A 21,621-nucleotide genomic window follows, 5' to 3' on the forward strand; every position below is an offset into this window, starting at 1 on the left:
TGATGCTTGTAGGAGGGTCATAGCGGCTGTGCCTGGTTTTCCTGCTGTCTCCAAGATGGCAGAGGCCTGTGCGGACATCATCCCCTCGGGTTGGAAGTTGGCTGCTGTGGCTGCTGCTGTGCAGCCACTCTGGGCGGCACCGCAGGGCAGGCGGCCACAGCAGGGGACTGCACAGGCTGGCAAGAAGCAGGGGAAGAAGGCACAGAAGGTCAAATTCCCCATGTTCTTGTGTGGTCAGTGTGGTAGGCCAAATCACATGTCCATTATCTGCAAGGCGAATGTTCATGTTAATGGCCAGGCTTTACCGGACTCGGGAAACGTGAAGCGGAGCGTGCAGCAGGGACATGCCCAGACACAAGCTTCTCTCCATACCCAGGAGCCAATGGAGGTCTCCTTTGCCAGCTTGCAGCCAGCACCCACGGATCAGCAGGTGTGGATGTCTGCATCGCAGCAACAGTTGTCTTAAAATCTTGTAACATACACAAGGCTCTCCTGGATGCCTTTGATCCCTTGGGTGGGGGCATGAGTGCTCTCCTTATGGGGAGGTCTAGTGCCACCCTTCAGGGCATCATTGTGCACCTGGGGCTCATTGATACAGATTTCACAGGGCAGATTTGTGCCATGGTCTCCACACCCACCCCCTCCCATCATGATCCCGAAAGGGACACGACTTGCTCAACTTGTGCCTTTTAAGTCCTCTGTTCGCAGGACAGCTGACCAGTTGTGTGGAGCTGGTGGCTTTGGATCCACTGGGCTGCCTCAAGTTCACTGGACTGCGGTCCTGACCAAGGACCATTCCGAGATGCTGTGTACCCTGTCCATTCCTGGTGCGACGCCGTCGGAGATCCACCTCTGCAGGCTTATTGACAGCGGTGCTGACATCCTGGTTCTCCCACTTGCTGCCTGGCCCTCGGAGTGGCCCCTGGATCCGGTGGAGACATCTGTTGTGGGCCTGGGAGGGACGGCACAATGCTACGTGAGCCTGCGGCCCGTGCTGCTCATGAACCCAGAGGGACAGACAGCCTGGGTTAGGCCTCATATTACTTCAACTCCTCCCAGCCTCTGGGGGAGGGATGTTCTGTCTGTCTAGGGGGTGCGCATCGAGACAGATTTTTGATGCGATGAAGGACGCAGAGTGTCCTGCGCCTCCTATAAGGTGGCTGCTGGACAAGCCTGTCTGGGAGAAGCAGTGGCCCCTCCCTCAAAATAAATTGGTCGTTCTTCAGAATCTGGTGCAGGAACAGTTGGACCAGGGTCATCTGGAGCCTTCTACCATTCCCTGGAACACTCCGTTCTTCTGCATCAAAAGGAAATCTGGGAAATGGAGGTTTTTGCAAGACCTCAGTAAGGTTAATGCCGTGATGGAAAGCATGGGAACATTGCAGGCGGGCATGCCATCACCTACCATGCTTACTGCAGACTGGCCAGTCCTCATTGTGGATCTGAAGGATTGTTTCTTTACGATTTCTTTGCATCCTGATGACAGATCAAAGTTTGCCTCTTCAGTGCCAGCGATTAACAAGGCTGAACCTGCACAGAGATATCAATGGAGGACATTGCCCCGGGGCATGCACAATTCTCCTGCATATGCCAGTGGTATGTGGCCTGTGCCTTGTGTGGAGTTGGCAAGCAGATGTACTTCTGTATCATTATATGGACAACATTTTGGTGGCTGTGTCCACTCAGGATGAGCTGCTGAGGATTCAGCCTTGGTTGCTCAATGCTTTGCATGCTCATGGACTGCAGGTGGCTCCAGAAAAGGTTCAAAAACAACCACCTTGGAAGAACTTGGAGGTCAAAATTCTGGAATGGACAATCTGTCACCAGGAGGTGCAATTTGTGCATTCTGTGAAGACAATGAATGATGCTCAGAAATTGGTAGGTGTCATCACTTGGTTACGTCCGTACTTGGGGCTAACCGATGCACAGCTGTCTCCTCTGTCTGATTTGTTGAGAGGAGACTCTGATCTAAAGTCACCTCGCACACTGACCCCTGAGGCACTTAAGGCGTTGGAGGTGGTTCAGCAAGCTGTTTCAATGCTTGCCAAGGTTATCGCATTGATCCCTCCGTAGATGTCACTGTGTTCATCACCACTCCAGATTCGTATCCCACAGGCGTCATTGGCCAATGGAGTGACAAATGGTCGGATTCCTTGCATGTTGGAATGGGTTTTCCTGTCCCATCAGCCGCAGAAGACGGCAACTGCATTGTTTGAGCTGATTGCTCGCTTGATAATCAAATGCCGGCAATGGTGTTTGCAATTGATGGGTGTGGATCCTGCAAAGATCATACTTCCGGTGCAATGGGAGGATTTTGACTGGAGCTTTGCAAACAGTGTGTCCCTGCAGAGTGCTCTGGAAAATTTTTCAGGGCAGGTCATTTATCATCTGCCCAGTCATAGGCTACTGCATATGGCAAAATCCACACAAATTTCTTTGCAGCCCAAGAATAGTCAGGAGTCTGTGCAAGGACCCGCCGTCTTCACTGACAGTTCAGGGAGAACAGGAAAAGCCATTGCTACCTGGAGGGACGGATCTGAGTGGCAGGTTCTGGAAGGCCATGAGGATGGGTCAGCCCAATTGGTTGTAACTGAGGGCTGCTGTTATGGCATTTGAGAAATTTTCCCAGGAACCTTTCAACTTGGTCACGGATTCTGCCCATGTGGCTGATATTGCACACCAGTTGGGCCGTTCGGTTTTGAAGGAGGTCAGTAATCCTGCCTTGTTTCATTTACTGAAGACCTTGTTGTGTGCCATTCAGGCCTGGGTTCATCCATTCTATGTTCTGCATGTGAGGAGTCAAACGAATTTGCCAGGCTTTATAGTGGAAGGTAATGTGAGGGCTGACAAGTTGGCTAACCCAGCGTGGGTAGCGCCTCAGCCTGATACACTCCCGCAGGCCAAGGCATCCCATGGGTTTTTCCACCAGAACACACATACCCTGCAGAAGCAGTTTCAGCTGACGCCAACTGAGGCTCGTGACATTGTCGAGTCATGTGATGACTGCCATGCACTTGCTTCGCCTTGCCAGCAGGGGTAAACCCCAGAGGCCTTAGGGCCTTGCAGCTTTGGCAGACCGATGTCACCCAGGTTGCCGAGTTTGGCCGGCTCAAGTATGTGCATGTCACTGTGGACACGTTCTCCTCTGCGATGTGGGCTTTGGCTCACACTGGGGAGAAGGCCCATTATATCCTCGCCCACTGGAGGCTGGCCTTTGCTGTTCTGGGCATACCTTCTGCTGTGAAAACCGACAACGGTCCTGCTTGTGCATTGCAAAAGGTGCGGCAGTTCCTGCAGTTGTGGGGTGTCTCGCACAAGTTTGGTATCCCTCATTCTCCGACTGGTCAAGGTATTGTAGAAGGCACTCATGGTACTCTGAAGCGAGTTCTTCAAAAACAAAAACAGGGAATGCAGGGTGAAACCCCGCACAGTCGGTTGGCAAAAGTTTTGTGCGCAGTCAATCATCTCACAGTGCCACAGAACTCAAATAATCCTGTCACTTTGAATCACCATCTCTCGTTTGCAGGCTGCGGACGAGGCACATCAGCATCGAGCGAAGGTTCAGGTGTGGAATTTATTCACCAAACAGTGGGAAGGTCCCTATGACCCTATCGCTTTGGGGCGCAGGTATGTTTGTGTATCCACAGATACTTGGGTACGCTGGGTACTTTTGAAATGTGTTCGCCCTGACCTGCGACCGCAGAGACAGAATCTGGCTGATGAGCAAGATGGAAACCGTGACCAACCTGAAAGGCATCAAGCGGGTGAATTGTCAGATGCAGATGATGAGAGTGATCACTCTGATGATTCCTCTGCAAGTGGGCACTGAACATTGTTCATGTTTTCTTTTTCATATTGTTCATTTTCTCTTTTTCTTTTTTAAATGGAAAAGGGTGAGATGTTGCCCTGGTATTTTAGGATTTTCTAAGCCTTCTGATGTTGACATTCTTGTAATTAACTTTCTCACACACTTTCTGTAAATAACTCATTGTTTTGCATTCCTTTATGGAGGAGGAGAGAGTTGATGCACTGTTGGTTTGTCCAGTGTCATTGGAGAGATGGGACAGTGAACCTCCAATCCACTGTCACTTTTGGAAAACTGTAAATGTTGGAGTCAGAAAATAAACTTCCCCTTTTTACTTCTCATTGAGAACAACGAGGTGAGCTTGTGTTCTTTCGTGTCCTATAGTGACACTCCTGGGCTAGCGACTCCCTCTGAGTGGGGCCTCTCCCAGCCAGGAACTCTCCCGTTTGCTGCACTCAGGGATCCTGAACAAGGACGGAGCCTGGGCCAATCCCCCCATTCCTCCAGGCTCAACCCTTCACCCACTGGGTAGATGCCAAAGCATCCACAGGGAACATTTCCTGCCTTCAGGGGAATTTCTCACAGGTGCCTTGCACTGAAGGTGAGGGTCTGTCCGAAAATCTTTCATTTTTGCCTCACAACTGTCATGAAGAGAAAAGACACTGAAAGGTTAAAAACTGTTGAGCCAGTTGGGAAAGAAAGTCTTATGCTTATTCAGTGTGTTCACAGGTGGTGTTTGCAGAACATGCCATGCTGTACTAGAAAGGGGCATGCTGCCCTTTCTGAACAATGGATCTGGACTTTCTCCCTACCTCCTGACCTGGCTGGTCTGAGCTCTGGAGTGGTTCCCCCTCTCCAAGGGAAGACCCCTTTTGCATTTCTTCAACCACTGTGACAGACAAATAGAGAGGTGAGCCTCTTCATCAAGGAACCAAGACAAGAAAAGAAACCCCCTTGGCACCCCCCTGGCACCCCCCCTTGGCACCCCCTGGGACTGAACCCCCCCAGCTCGGGGGGGGGGGAGTGTGCATGAAGGGGGAAAACTGCCCAGAATAAACGCACATGCAAAGCATTCGGCCATGAAAACAATGGAAAAAGCACCCCCTCCTTTTGTTCCTATTCTTTTCCCCTCCTTGGAAACCTTATTTCGGCCACCCTTCCCCCAACGAAAAACAGTATATTTTGGGGTGCAATCTGACCGTGCTTTGAGATCTCCCTGGGACGTGCACCAGTGAGCTTCGATGGCTGGACCCCCAAAGGACAATGACACGTTTCGGTAGCTATACCCCACCTGACCTTCTTTCCTCCCTCTTCCCTTGTCTTACCCTTTTCTTCCCTAGATTCCCTATTCAAACACTTATTCAGCTGTGGTTATTATCAATAAAATTGCATTTTGTTGATTTGTTACTGCAAACCTCCTGTGCCTTGTTGGTTATTTTGCACCAAAAAATCATCCGTCACCCATTCACTCGGGCGGATCTCGACAACTGACTCTTAGATTCTGTGTGCACAGAGGAGTGCCTGTGCTGGGGAAATATGGCAGAAATGCTGCTCTCTGAGAGGTTTGAGTCCCTTGGATAGCTGAGTCAGTCATGCCTGTAAGTAAGGTCAAGTCACAAGGTCTAAGCTAAGTTAAATGCTGCTAAGAGTTGCTCTTTTGCTAAGTTGTTAAGTTTAAGTTATTAGCTAAGTTAAATACTGTTAAATGTCATTCCTCTGTTGAATTGCAAAGTCATAAGTTAAAAGTTAGGTTAAACACTGTTAAGTGCTGTTCTTTTGTTAAATTGTCAAGTTTAAAGTATCAGTCAAGGTTATGTTAAGTCCTGTAAAGTTTGAGCTCTGTTAAGCTTTAAGGCCGTATTCCTTTTATCCTTGCCCTCACTTTCCTTGTGTCACACACACACACACACACACACACACACACACACACACACGGGCAGTTCCCGGGTAATTTCTGGTTTGATTGCCTGGATTTGGTTTGGTTTTGTTGTTCCTATGTTTCCTTGGTGTGCCTGAAGTGTCCAGTCAGGAGCAGAGTGATGCTTACCGAGGAACTTTGCCATGCTGTCCCTTAATATTAAATCTGGCTTTTGCTGATCCCTTGCTGGGGACTTTTTCAGCGCTCTCAAGCCCTCGTTCATACCAGGGTGAAGGAGCCCTGGCCCAGGCTCTGGCCCTGGGGGACACGGGGACGCTGCCGGGGGGTCCCTGTCCCCCTGTGCCACCCCCAGGGCCCCAGCGCCCCATCACTGTGTCAGGCTCTGGGGTCGATCTCGTGGAACATCCTCTGGGGGAGGCTGCAGGGCCGGGGGCGGGGGGACCCGGGGGGACAGGGGACCCCGCTGTGCACGGGCAGGGTTGGACTGCTCTGGGGGGAAATGTGAGGGGGGTGGGGCAGAGTGACCTCCTCAGTGACCTCACACAGCCCCTGTGATAACACAGGGAATGGAAGAAAGACCCAGCTCACCTGGACATGACAAGAACTCACCGACCTTATTTGGAAACTAACTGTCAAAGGAACTGGAGATTTGAAGCGAAATTGGGCAAGTACCAAGAGACCAATACTTATTGTTGCAGTATGTTGATGATATACTAATATTTACAGAAGAAAAAGCAACCTGTATAAAGGTAACCACTGTGATTTAAATTTCACAAGGGCAATGAAAACTAGGTACTAACCATATCCAAGCAATTTGTGCTATTCCAGAGCCCCAGAATTTACATGCTGCGAGTCTTCCTTGGGATGGCAGGATGGTGTCGCTTGTGGATCATGGACTAGGGACTGATTGCGAAACCCCTGTATGAAGCTCAGAAGATGCAGCCATTCACCTGGGGCAAACCACAGAAAGAAGCCTTCCTAAAATTAAAGGAAGCACTGATAACTGCTCCAGCATTAGGGTTACCTGATCTGTCTAAAGATTTTCAGCTGTTTGTACATGAAAGGCTGCGCCTAGCACTAGGAGTCCTGACCCAACGTCTGGGAATCTGGAAAAGGCCGGTGGGCTACTTTTCCAAACAACTCGACAACATAAGTGCCGGGTGGCCCCCATGTCTGCGGGCAGTTGCAGCTACTGTGATCCTGATACAAGAAGCCAGGAAACTTACTATGGGAAGGCACATAGATGTCTATGTACCACACATGGTAACCACTGTCTTAGAGCAAAAGGCGGGCCATTGGCTATCTCCCAGCAGGATGATGAAATTCCAGGTAGTCATGACTGAGCAGGATGATGTCACATTAAAAACAACTAACCTTTTGAATCCAGCTTTGTTCCTAGGTACCACAACTGAAGAAGGCCCATTACAACACGACTGTGTAGAAGTGATAGAGTACACCTATTCAGCAAGAGAAGACCTGAAAGACGTCCCACTAGAGCAGCCGGAGTGGGAGCTGTTTACAGATGGGAGCAGCTTTGTGGAAAATGGAATCAGATACGCTGGATATGCGGTAACAACAGTCAATACAGTAGTGGAGGCAAAGGCATTACCACCAAATACATCTGCCCAGAGGGCAGAAATGGTTGCTTTAACCAGGGCATTAAAATTAAGTGAAGGGAAAAAGGTAAATATCTGGACTGACTCAAAATATGCTTTTGGAGTGGTGCATGTTCACGGAGCACTGTGGAAAGGACTGTTATCTTCTCGGGGTACCCACATTAAACATCAGGATGCAGTCCTGCAATTGATAAAGGCAGTACAAAAACCTGAACAAGTGGCAATCATACACTGCAAAGCACACCAATCAGGAAACTCCAAAATCTGTGAGGGAAATCGAAAGGCAGACTGGGCAGCCCGACAGGTTGCTCGGGAGGTACAAACAACAATAGCATTGATACCTTTGAAGCTTAATGTATCCTAATTCAATTTGCCTCCAAAACCAAAATATTCAGTAGAAAATGAGAGACTGGCATGTTTGCTAAATGCACAAAAGAATTCAGAGGGATGGTATGTGACTGCACAGGGACAAATAGTGGTACCCCGCTTGATAATGAGAGAAGTTCTGCAAATTAAACATAACGAATGTCACTGGGAGCAGAGGCATTGGTAAAATTGCTAAAGCAGAGTTTAATTTCAGCATGGATGTTTACAATGGCAAAATCAGTAATGTCAAAATGTGATATCTGCTTGAAAAACAACCCAGTGGCCAGGCGACAGGCACAGCTAGGAAGAATTTGGATAGGAATAGAGCCAAGAGACTATTGGCAGATAGATTTTATAGAACTACCAAGAACCCGAGGATACAAATACCTGTTAGTGGGGGTTGACACATTCTCTGGGTGGCCAGAAGCCCTTCCCTGTCGCACGAACCAAGCAAAGGAAACAGTTAAGTGGTTACTACAGGAGATTATTCCCAGATTCGGGGTACCCCTAGGGGTATCATCAGATAGGGGGCCCCATTCCATAGGTACAGTAGTAAGAGAGGTAAGTAGGTTGCTGGGGATAAACTGGGACCTCCACACACCGTGGAGACCCCAGTCAAGTGGACAGGTAGAGAGGATGAATCAGACACTAAAAAGGCAAATCAGTAAAATATGCCAAGAAGCCAAATTGCAGTGGCCCCAGGCTTTGCCAATAGCACTGTTGAGGATTCGGAAAAAGCCTAGGAGTGGGATGTCAGTAAGTCCTTATGTGATATTGTATGGGAAACCATATGAATCTCCTGAGCCTAACCCTAATGTACATGTCACAGGAAAGCAGGACGTATATAATTATGTTCTGTCTCTTGGGAAAACTTTAGCTCGGCTCCGGAGTATCCTCGTGTGGAATAGACCACTGACTCTCGAGAACCCAGTTCATAACATGCATCCAGGAGACGAGGTGTACATCAAGAACTGGAACGAGGAACCACTGAAAGAAAAGTGGAGTGGACCCCATCAGGTACTACTGACCACCTTTACAGCAGTCAAAGTAGCTGGTGTGAAACCCTGGATCCACTATACCCGAGTGAAGAAAGTCCATCCTGGATCACAGACTGTATAAACTCTGGAATGAAAAAAGGCTGCAGATAAGACGTGTTCAATTGCCTCCAGAATGCTATCAGTAATTGTGCTAACGTTATGGTCATTAATGTCTTTGGGATGTGGAATGCAAAATGATGAACTAACCACTCTTCATTCTAGAATGAAGAGAGAGGTACAAACAGAAACACAGGTGATAAAGGTTTCTAATGCAGTTCAGGCTGAGAATGTAATGATTGGATTAGTCAAAGATTTTGCCAAAATGCAAAACACCAGCCAAATAACTGCCTGTCTGCCAATACCAAAGGCAGCAGGAGGCCCAGTAAATTGGGGAATCATAACATCAAAACTACCTGAAATACAAAAGAACAAAACAATTACATGTAAACAGGTACCCGAATTGAGCCAAGTTACAGAAACCACTCTGCTATGGGAATGTGAGGCCAAGGATAGGAAAGATCAGATGGAACCTTGGGACAGTGCGTGGTCTGTGAGTATTCTTCAAAGATTCCAATATATGGCAAACACCCCTTGGTGTATTAAGTGGGAAGGCCCCGAGAATGAAACAGATCCAGCAATAACGAACACTGACACTAGTAGCAGAACAAGGGCAGACAAAGTAAGTTGGTGGGCATGTAATAAAACTTACGACTGCTCTTTGGATGATGAAGAGATAAAACAGATGCCACCCCTGGCAATAGCCCTACAAATTGGTTGTGCTTGCAGAGGGATTAAACATAAACAAGGCAGAGTGAATTATAGAGTAATTACAGGGTGTACCAGGGTTACAGTCCGAGGTCCAGGACAATTTCTATGGGCAGCAAGTGATGGTACCTGGACAACACATCTGCCTGTAGACGAGAAAGTAAAGGAGATTACTTTAGGCCTGCCAACCTTATGTCCAATTTGGAAAAAGTCCCCATTTAATGGAAAACATGAACTTCTGCAGATAAGAGCAAGACGAGAAGTTCTAGACAATGAAGATCCAGATGACACTTGGCAAAAACCCTTTAGTGGAGAGAAATTTGGATGGGCCCTAGAGTCATTGTTTGGTCCTATAGCAAACTATCAGAGTAGAGAGATGCTCTACAAACTTACAGGTCAGGTAGATAGACTGGCAAAAGTCACCTGGGAAGGATTTAAGGAATTGAATATACAATTACAAGCCACCACAAAAATGACTTCACAAAATTGATTAGCCCTAGATATGTTACTCCTGAAAGAGCATGGAGTATGTGGATTTTTAAAGGGACAAGTTGATCATTGCTGCGTTCATATCCCAAATGTAACTGCAGATGTAGAATGTGACATCAATCAGTTGAAACAAATAGAGCATGAAGCACAAGAAGAGCAAAAGGATTTGGCTACAAGCTGGTTAGGAAAAATCTTTAAAGGATTAGGGTGGAATGTGAGTTCATGGATTAAATCTATCATTGAGAGTGTGATAATCTTACTAATTGTATTCTTAGCAATTTGGTTAGTTTACAGCATCTTAAAGGGAGAGATACAGAAGAAAACGACCTGGAACCAGAGGATAATGAAGGCACTAACACGAGATCCACGCCCACCATCTTCTGGTTCTCCAGCTCGTAACAGCATCCATGACAACGTTTACATCAACCCTGGATTTGAAGAACCATGTATGAACTGAGGAATAAAGGACAGTATCAAATGAAAACATTTACACCTATAGTGAAGTGAAAATGCTTTCAAAGCGGGGAGAATGATAGTGGAGCCCTGGAAAAAGTTAAAGATAGAATCTAAAATGTTAGGCTTTGTGCTTTCCCAGATCAACTGCACCTGCGTAAGCAGTATGAAAAATTATATAATTGTTAGATGTGATGATTGTTTAGTAATTAAATATAATTATTATATAACTATAAGAAGAATAATGAGAAACTATGTTGGAAATTCAGAGACGGGCTAAATTTATGTATACAATAGAACAATATAAGTTTAATAATTAACATGAAAGGTATGTAACGATAGAGTGTAAAAACATGATCAATGATCATTTTGGATGTATGGTCGGAATCAGATTTGGGTAATACCCTGATTCCCAGAGCTCTTTAATAAAAAACACCGCATATAATCCCCCTGATCATGTTTTTTTGAATGCTAACACAAGGAGAAAACTTTTGTATGGAAAAATGTGGAGGGAAGGAGATTGGAAAATACGTGGTTTGGGTGGTGTTCAGCACGTTTGAGGCATGGACTTGCGAGTCCTTGTATGATCACATATTTGATTGCCGCCCGCAGGATTTTGAGGAAATCGAGTATGCCGAGATGTGGAGGTACGCTTGTATGAGTTTATACCCTGTATGAACCCTCCGACGCGCAGCAAAGAGGGGAAAGGAATGGGAACCCTTTGACAATCTTCCACCTCTCTACCTTGTTCCTCTGCCCCAGCCCGGACTGGCTTAGGCACCACCCATGCCCGCATTGCCTCTAGAGGCAGCAATCCCACTGGGTCAGGTCTCGGCACCGCCGCTCCCACCGGGGCCGGCTGCAGCGCCTCTCCTCCACGTAAACAAGCGTCGGCACCTCCGCTCCAATGTGAGCAACCGCTGCTGCCAACCCTTCCCAAAACTGAAGAAAAACAGGTAACCCTCCCCAAAACCAGCTCTCCCCTGGCCCATCAAACGAGGCAGTGAACGAGGAGGGCAACCATGGGAGACAGTGGGGATGAGGAAGAGAAGCCTGGCTTCTTCCCTTTACGGAGGTGCCAACAGCTCCTGGAGTGATCGGCTTCGTACACACGCCAATTGATACCAGAGATGTGAGAATGTTCAAGAAAGAGATGGGAAAATTAATGGATGATCCTTTGGGGGTGGTGGAAAGGCTAGATGAATTTCTAGGGACCAGCACCTACACCTATGAGGATCTCCAAGTGATCCTGAGATCGCTGTTCAACAATTAGGAGAGAGACATGATCAGACAAGCCGCGATCATAGATTGGGAAAAGAGAAACACCACTGGGGAAAGCGGGAATGAGAGATGGCCAAACCAGAAACCATTCTGGAATGCCCAGATGGAGAAGGGGAAGGAGAAAATGATAAATTTGAGAAATATGATAATTCAGGGTATCAGGGAAGCAGTACCCAAGGGACAGAACATGAGCAAGGTACTCAGGGAGTGCCAGGGGAAAGGTGAAACTCCCATGGAATGGTTGGAGAGGCTCCGCAAGTGTTTGAGAATGTATTCAGGGACGGATCCTGATTCTCCGATCGGGGCAGTTTTGCTAAAAACTCAGTTTGTGGCAAAATCCAGGGAAGGCATTCTGAAAAAGCTAGAAAAGATAGATGGTTGGCAGGACAAGGGGTTGCAGGAACTGCTTCGGGAAGCCCAAAAAGTCTACATGAGATGAGACAAAAAGAAACAGAAGATTCAAGCTAAGATATTGGTAGCTGCGGTAAGGGAAGCACAAAAACAGGAGCAGGACAGAGAAACGGCAAAGAAGGCGCAGGCAAAGAAGCAGAACTCTTCCCAAGGGAAAGGATCAAACGATCAGAGGAGAGATTTTGAGTGCTATTACTGTAAGCAAAAGGGACACATCCGAAGGAATTGTCCCAACAAAGCCAAGGACCAGGCAATGTTTCAGGAAGATTAGGGGTGCCAGGGGCTTTTCAGTTTGGGGTCCAGAACACTGAGGGAGCCCTTGATAAAATTAAAAGTAGGACCCCACAGGCAGGAGATGTGGTTTATGGTAGACTCAGGGACAGAACAGACAGCCGTGCAGCAGCTGCCGCAGGGGTGCTCCCTGAGCGACAATTCCATGATGGTAATCGGGACAAAAGGAGAACTCTTTGAGGTCCCGATCATAAAAGATGTAGAAATAGAAATGGAGAACAAAAAACATACAGGAAACATATTATTGATATGGGATGTGGTATTCAATTTGCTGGGGCGAGACATGATGGTTGCCCTAGAAATCAGCTTCGCAGTGGAGAATTCCCAGCTCAGGGTGAGGATGTATAAACTCACCATCCAGGATGAGGAGAAAATAGATCCAAAGTTTTGGTATGTCCACGGGGAAGCTGGGAGGTTGGACATAGAGCCAATCCACGCTGAAACTGAGAGATCAGAGGACCCTTTCAGTTGTTTGTGGACGTGAGCAGTCACACAGCACATGGGGTGCTGACACAGGACTGGGCAGGGGTCAGGAAACCAGTAGGTTACTTGTTGAGGCTTTTGGACCTGGTCAGCAGAGGCTGGTCCACCTGCTTGCAGGCGATTGTCATCGCAGCATTGCTGGTAGAGGAAGCTAAGAAGGTAACCCTCGGCGCACCACTGGTAGTATTTGTACCACGTAATGTGCAGGGCATACTATAGCAGAAGGCAGATAAATGGCTCACTGATGCAAGGTTGTTGAAGTATGAGGCCATTTTGATTCACTCACAGGATTTGGAATTGCGGACAATGACTGCGCAGAACCCTGTGCAGTTTTTGTTTGGGGAAGCTTCAGAGGAGCTTGTTCACAGTTGCGTGGAGGTGGTTGAATTACAAACAAAGATCAGATAGGATTTAGAAGAGGAAGAACTAGATGAAGGAGAAAAATGGTTTGTGGATGGATCAAACAGGGTGGTTGATGGGTAAAGGAGATCAGGATACGCAGTCATGGATGGACAAATGGGAAAAGTGATTGAAGCAGGTTCCCTGAGTGCGGGTTGGTCAGCACAGGCTTGTGAACGGTATGCAGTTCTGAGAGCCTTGAAAGGACTGAAGGGGAAGAAGGGAACAGTTTTTACAGACTCTAGGTATGCCTCTGGGGTGATTCACACATTTGGGAAAATCTAGAAAGAAAGGGGGTTGGTCAACACATGGGGCAAAGGACTGATGCATGGACAACTGATCCGGCAAATTTTGGAAGCACTAAGGGGGCCAGAGGAAATTTCAGTTTTCCAAGTGAAGGGACACCAGGCAGGGATGCAGTTCTGAACACGGGAAACAATTTGGCAGACCAGGAAGCCAAGACTGCAGCACTGATGACGGTAAGTACCCTGGAGATGGAAGGGATCAAGGTCCCAGACAACCCTCCTCAACCCTCCCAAAATGAGATTGAAAGCTATGAGAAGATTGGGGGAAAACTGGAGGAAGGAAAGTGGAATTTACGAGATGGGAGAGAACTAGTCTCTAAAGGTTTTACCAGAAGGATTTTGAGGAAACTGCACCAGCGAACACACTGAGGGGCAGAGACCCTGGCAGAACAATTTTTGAAATTTTTCAGGTGCAGGGAAATTTACGAATTGGCCAAACAAGAGGTACAAGGATGCCTGATTTACCAGAAATTAACAAGACTAAGGCCATCCTGGGGAGTCACCTCATCGCGTATCGACTATTTGAGAAGATTCAAGTCAATTTCACTGAATTGCCCAAAGTGAGGATGTTCAAATTTGTGCTTGTAATCGTGGACAAATTGATCCATTGGGTGGAAGCTTTCCCCAGTCCACAGACAATGGCTCAGACAGTGTCCAGGAAATTGCTGGAGGAAATTGTGCCCTGATATGAGGTGGTGAATTACATTGATTAGGACCAAGGAACTCATTTTACGTCAAAAATTATTAAGCAGATGGCAGAGGCGCTAGGCATTTGGTGGGAATACCACACTCCGTGGCATCCCCAGAGCTCAGGATAGGTGGAAAGGATGAATCAGATCTTGAAAGCACAGTTGTGTAAATTAATTTTAGAAACTCGGATGTCCTGGCCAAAATGCCTACCTTTAGCCTTGCTTTTTATCAGGAAAATGCCTCATTCAGAGACGGGGCTCTCACCCTTCGAGATGCTATATGAAACGCCATATAAACATGGGATGCCAGTGGGACACCCGAGACTTGAGGACAGCCAGATTCAACCGTATTTGGTTGTGATACACAAAAACTTACAGGAACTAAGAAAACAAGGGATAGTATCTCAGAGTGCTCCTCTGGGATTTGCTATCCACAAAATTCAACTGGATGACAGAGTGCTTGTGAAAGTGTGGAAAGCTGTACCCCTCTCTCTTCACTGGGAAAGTCCTTTTCTTGTGCTCCTGACAACAGACACGGCCATTTGGACAGCGGAGAAAGGCTAGACACACGCGTCTAGGGTGAAGAAAGTCAAACACCAGGAGGAAACGCCCAAGTGGAGAGTCACTTCTTCCCCAGGCGACTTGAAACTCAAACTCCAACGTCATTGTAAATGACCAACGGTGAGCGGATAGGTTGTATACTGTCTGACTGTGTATGCTATCCGTTTGTACATTTCAAGTGTGAATATTGTCAGGAGGTGTTTGTAGTACACTGTAGAAGGGGACAGAGGCCGAAGGGGTTGTGCACTTAGTGTCTGAAGAAGGAGCTTGAGCTGACTGACCAAATCCTAACCCTAGCCACAAGCCTAGGAATCATTGAATTAGATTTACAGGAGTGGTTTCAGATTTTTCAGAACAGGGTGCATGGAAAGCTTAGATCAAAGGCAGAGGTTCTGGATGTGGAGTGCTGGAAATCAATCAAGGTACCGTGCAGCTCAGATGCTGTCAAGGTTTCACAGTGAGGTGCCTTTAAAAGGAGGTATGCGGCTAGGTCAGAGAATGTGTTCCCCAAAGAATACTCCTGCTGCCACGAAGATGGTCTTCCTCGCCGCTGATGGCACCCCAGGGCAGAGGAGTACGCCTGGTGGGAATCCTGATTGGCCTGAGCCTAGTCGTGTGCGGGATGCAGAGTCTGCACACTGAGGTCACAATGAGAGGCGGAAACGAGAGCTCTGCAGATGAGTGTGGAAGTTGCACTCAGGTGGTCCGAGTTGAGCAAGGGGACAGAAAACCCTCAGCATACCAAGCCCCGGAGGAGTGCATCAAGGACCCTGGCAGGTACTGTTGGAGAAACAGCATGAGGGTCAAATTATGTAAATTGGACAGAGGGATTTGGTGTATCGATCCCAAGGCAGGGTCAAGGAACAGGCAGTCAGACAAGCACAAACATCAGATACGGAGAAGGAATGCAGAAATAATGTCAATCCCTATTTGCAACCAATGTAATTGAACAATGTGGGTTGGGGGAAAAACAGAATCGATTTTTGTAGCGTATCACCAGGTGAATCCTGGTGATACGCTACAAAATGACAATGCAAGGCTAGGGATATGCATGATGAATGGGAAAATGTATTGGATGGGAAGAAATGTTAAATTTGATAGCAAGTTTACCTTGTGCAGGGAACTAATCATATTGGATTTGGCACAGGCAAATGATGATAGGGTGTGCCTGCAATATGACAGGGTTTCTGCTTCATGAAAAATAAAGATGGTGAGGATCCTGAGGGAAGAATGAGGGAGATCACTCAGGAATTGAAGAGAAGGGGGTCAGATCTGAGGAAGAAATGAATTGAACAGAAAATCTTAAAACTCCAGGAGAACAGTATTAATTACTTGAGAAAAAATACGCTGATGGGGAATTACCTTAGGAACCTATTACCTAAATAGGAACATATTTATTGATTTGATGCAATAAATAGCAACTCGGATTTGTGGGGGGCTGAAGTCAGCAGCGAAATGGCCTTGGAAAGGGGAAGGTTTGGCTCCAGAACAGCCTCTGAAATAGGACAATCCAAGGATCTCAAAATTGGCACAGAGGCCTGAGGGGTGGATTTTGGACCAGAGGGTGATTGGAACCATGTTTTATCAGTCAGGAAGGAAAGGAATATACTGAGATGGTGGAATACACTCCGTGTATAATTACTCTAACAGTAAATTCAAACAATAAGGGCAAGGTTGGGCAACTAGAACCCCCTCCGGGGTACTGAAGTCAGAAAAATGAGACTAATTGTGAATGGAACAGAAAGATAGGACTTTGCTGGGTCAAAAATCCAGGAGCCAACCATTACCAATACTTGGAGGGCCTGAGAGAATACGGGGGAGACCGAGGGAGAACAAACCTTAGATGGAAAGCCCCGGATGGAATTTATTGGATTTGCAGGAAAAAGGCATACAATGAGTTATCCCTGAGGTGGAAGGGGTCATGCACTCTGGGAATGATCCGGCCAGTCTTCTTTACTCTCCCTCGAACAAAAAGTAACCTTCTAGGGGCTCCTCTGTATGAGACCCTGAGGAGGGAGAGAAGAAGTCTGAAAAAGATGATGCCTCTCATAAGTGGCAAACAAACTTGGGGGGAGGAAGAGTGGCCGGCTGCAATAATAATTGATTATTATGGGTCGGCCATGTGGTCCATAAGGTCAAGATGGAAGCTATGGGTATAGGACTCTAATTTATCTACTGAACTGGATGATTCGGCTGCAGGCAGTGGTAGAAATTGTATCAAATCACACCTCTGAGGCCCTGGATTTACTTAGTCGGCAGCACACCCAGGTAAGGGCATTTGTGTACCAAAATCAAATAGCTTTAGACTATTTGCTGGCCAAAGAAGGGGGAATGTGTGAAAAATTCAATGAATCGGAATGTTGTATTGAAATTGATGATTATGGGGAAACCATAAGAGGATTGGCAGCCAAAATTAAGAAGGTGACCCATGTCCCAGTCCAAAAATGGAATTCAATTTTACAATTATCCGGGTGGGACAGATTATTTGATGAGGCCTGGTGGAACAAAATAATATTCTTTGTGCTGTGTTCAGTAGCAGGAATCCCATTTCTCCCGTTTCTAATTCCTTGTTCCTAGATTGCCATTGTGAGTCAGAGAGGAGCAGAGGGAGGAGCTTCCTGAGTTGCTGCTGAGTGGCTGATTATAAGAGGTGTCTGGGGAGTGCGGCAATCCGGAGCGCGGCGAACAGGAGCGGGCAAACAGGGGTGTGGTGAGTCTCTGGGGCATATATGAGGCAGTTTGCGCGGCATTTCGTGCAGGCAGGGCTGCCAGCTTTCTTGCTAGTAAGGAGTCCTCTGTGCTGTTTGAGGTCTTTTTGCTGCCTAGTTGTGTTTGAGGTGTTTGTCAGTAATGGTTTCTACATGGTCTAAAACTGTGGCTGGTATAAGTGACCAAGTCGAGCCCTCCAAAAAGGATGTGTCTGTACAGACCCATCCATGCCCAGAGTGTTTGTGCTTATCGGTGGTTTCAGGGAGTCTTGTGGAGGAGACCTGCCTGCGGTGTGAACAAGTGAATGACCTCCTTTCACTGGTGGCTGAGCTTAGGGAGGAAGTTGAAAGGTTAAGGAGTATCAGGGAAAGTGAAAGGGAAATAGACTGGTGGAGTTTAGCCCTACCATCTTTAAGGGAGGCTTCTGACCAAGAGACTGAGGACTTATATGCCTGCCGCTCTCAGGCAATAGAAGGGCACCTGGTAGATTAAGAGGAGTGTAAATGGGTCCCCATTCGGGGAGGTAATAACAAAAAGTCCTCCCCATCCCCATCATCCAACCAGGTACCACTTCAGAATAGATACGAGGTCCTAGATCTAGAAACCCAACTAGATGATTTAGGAGAAAATTATCTGCCCAGTGAACCCCCCAATTATGATTCATCTGTAAGACGGATCACTACCTCTAACATCAAGAAAAAAAGAAGGGTAATGGTAATAGGTGATTCCCTCCTGAAGGGAACTGAGGGCCCCATATGTTGACCAGACCCATCCCACAGGGAGGTCTGTTGCCTCCCTGGGGCCCAGGTGCAAAATATCACTGAGAGACTTCCTGGGCTGATTCAGCCCTCTGATTATTACCCACTGCTGATACTCCAGGCTGGCAGTGATGAGATTGATAAAAGAAGTGTCAAGGCAATTAGAAAGGACTTCAAGGTACTGGGTCAGGTAGTTGATAGGGCAGGAGCACAGGTAGTGTTCTGCTCAGTCCCTTTGGTGGTGGAGGAAAATGATGAAAGAAACAGGAGAATCCGCATTATCAACAAGTGGCTTAAGGGTTGGTGTCGTCGGCAAAATTTTGGATTCTTTGATCATGGGGAAACTTTTACAGCATCTTCTCTGCTGGAACCAGATGGGGTACACCTCTCTGTTAAGGGCAAAAGGTTTTTAGCTCATGAACTGGCAGACCTCATTGAGAGGGCTTTAAACTAGGTTTGAAGGGGGAAGTGGAAGAAGCTGAGCTAACTGGAAGCAGGCCCAAGTGTTGCAAGGCTAAGTTAGGGCTGAAGTCAGTAGCCCAGCTAAGGTGTGTGTATACCAATGCACGCACTTTGGGCAACAAACAAGAAGAGCTGGAGGCCATGGTGCAACTGCAGAGCTATGATGTAGTTGCCATCACTGAAACATGGTGGGATGACTCGCATAACTGGAGTACTGCACTGGATGGATACCAGCTCTTCAGAAGAGACAGGAAAGGAAGAAAAGGTGGAGGGGTGGCCCTTTATATTAAGCAGACTTTCGATGCCATGGAAATTGAAACTAAGGAAGATGGAGTTGAATGTCTATGTGTAAGAATTAAGGGGAAGGCCAACAAGGCTGACACCCTACTGGGAGTCTGTTATCATCCACCCAAACAGGAAGAAGGGGTAGATGACTTATTCTATAAGCAGCTAGGTAATGTTTCAAGATCATCAGCCCTTGTTCTTGTAGGTGACTTCAACCTACCAGACATCTGCTGGGAACTTAATACAGCAATAAAGAGGCAGTCCAGGAAATTCTTAGAATGTATGGAGGACAACTTTTTGTCGCAGCTGGTGAGTGAACCCACCAGGGGAGGAACTATGTTAGATCTGCTGTTTGCAAATAGAGATGGGCTGGTGGGAGATGTAGTGGTTGGAGGTCGCTTGGGGCAGAGTGATCACAAAATGATAGAGTTCTCAATATTTGGTGAAGTCAGGAAGAGCACCAGTAAAACTCTTGCATTGGACTTCCGGAGGGTAGACTTTGGCCTGTTTAGGAGACTTATTCAAAGTGTCCCTTGGGAAGCAGCCCTTAAAAACAAAGGAGTTCAGGAAGGGTGGGCATGCCTCAAAACAGAGATCTTGAGGGCACAGGAACAGATTATCTCTGTGTGCTGAAAGATCAGTCAACAGGGTAAACGTCCAGCCTGGCTGGGCAGGGAGGTTTTGGAGGAACTCAGGAATAAAAAGAGGATGTATCAGAGTTGGAAGGAGGGTCAGGTCTCTAAGGAAATATTCAAGAAGGCTGCTAGAGCATGCAGAAAAAAAATCAGGGAGGCCAAAGCTCAGTTTGGACTTAGAATGGTGACTTCTGAAAAGGATAATAAAAAATGTTTTTATAAACACAATAATGCTAGAAGGAAGGGTAAGACCAGCCTTTGTTCTTTATTGGACAAGGGAGGGAACTTAGTATCTGCAGATGAGGAGAAGACAGAAATGCTTAATGACTATTTTGCCGCAGTTTTTAGTGGGAAGATGACTTGTCCTCAAGACACCTGCCCGCCTGGGCTGGTTGGTGGTGTCAGGGAGCAGAATGGTCCCCACATTATCCAAGAGGAGGCTGTCATGGAACTACTGAAATGCTTGGATGTTCATAAATCTATGGGACCAGACGGGATCCACCCCAGGGTAATGAGAGAGCTGGCAAATGAGCTTGCAAAGACACTCTCCATCATTTACCAACAGTGTTGGCTCATTGGTGAGGTTCCAGATGACTGGAAGCTGGCCAATGTGATACCCATTCACAAAAAGGGTGCAAAAGAGGATCCTGGTAATTATAGACCAGTCAGCCTGACCTCAGTACCTGGCAAAATAATGGATCAGTTAATATTAAGTGCCATCACATAGAATTTACAGGATGGCCAGGGTATCAGACCCAGTCAGCATGGGTTTAGGAGGGGTAGGTCATGTTTAACCAACCTGGTCACTTTTTATGACCAGGTAACCCGCCTAGTGGATGCAGGGAACACTGTAGGTGCTCTTTATTTGGATTTCAGCAAGGCCTTTGACACTGTCTCCCACAGCATACTCCTAGACAAGCGGGCAGGCCGTGGCTTGGACAGGAACACTCTGCTGGGTTAGAAACTAGCTGCATGGCCGGGCCCAGAGAATGATGGTGAATGGTGCTGCATCCAGCTGGCAACCAGTCACCAGTGGTGTCCCTCAGGGGTCTCTTCTGGGGCCAGTTCTGTTTAATATTTTTATTGATGATATGGATGAGGGTTTAGAGTCTTTCATTAGCAAATTTGCAAATGACACTAAGCTGGGAACGTGTGTTGATCTATTAGAGGGACGGAGGGCTTTGCAGAGGGACTTGGAACGGTTGGATGGATGGGCAGAATCTAATGGGATGAAGTTCAATAAGTCCATGTGCTGAGTCCTGCACTTTGGCCACAATAACCCCCCTACAATGTTCCAAGCTGGGGACGGTGTGGCTGGACAGTGCTCAGGTGGAAAGGGACCTGGGGGTGCTGGTTGACAGTCGGCTGAACATGAGCCAGCAGTGTGCCCAGGTGGCCAAGAAGGCCAATGGCATCCTGGCCAGTATCAGGAATGATGTGGCCAGCAGGAACAGGGAGGTCATTCTTCCCCTGTACTCAGCACTGGTGAGGCCTCACCTGGAGTATCGCGTCCAGTTCTGGGCCCCTCAGTTTAGGAGGAACGTTGAGATGCTTGAGCGTGTCCAAAGGAGAGCAACGAGGCTGGTGATGGGCTTGGAACACAAGCCATATGAAGAGCGACTGAGGGAGCTGGGGTTGTTCAGCCTGGAGAAAAGGAGACTCAGAAGTGACCTTATCACTCTCTTCCTGAAGGGTGGCTGTGGTGAGCTGTGGGTAGGTCTCTTTCTCCGGGTGACAACAGACAGAACAAGAGGACACAGTCTCAAGCTGCGCCAAGGGAGATGCAAGCTAGAATTAAGGAGGAAGTTTTTTACAGAAAGAGTGGTCAAATACTGGAATCATCTACCCAGGGAGGTGGTGGAGTCACCATCCCTCGATGCGCTTAAAAAGACTGGATGTGGCACTTGGTGCCATGATCTAGTTGAGGTGTTAGAACATGGGT

This window comes from Melospiza melodia, chromosome 7 (assembly GCF_035770615.1).
Source record: "Melospiza melodia melodia isolate bMelMel2 chromosome 7, bMelMel2.pri, whole genome shotgun sequence".
NCBI classification, from domain to species: Eukaryota; Metazoa; Chordata; class Aves; order Passeriformes; family Passerellidae; genus Melospiza; species Melospiza melodia.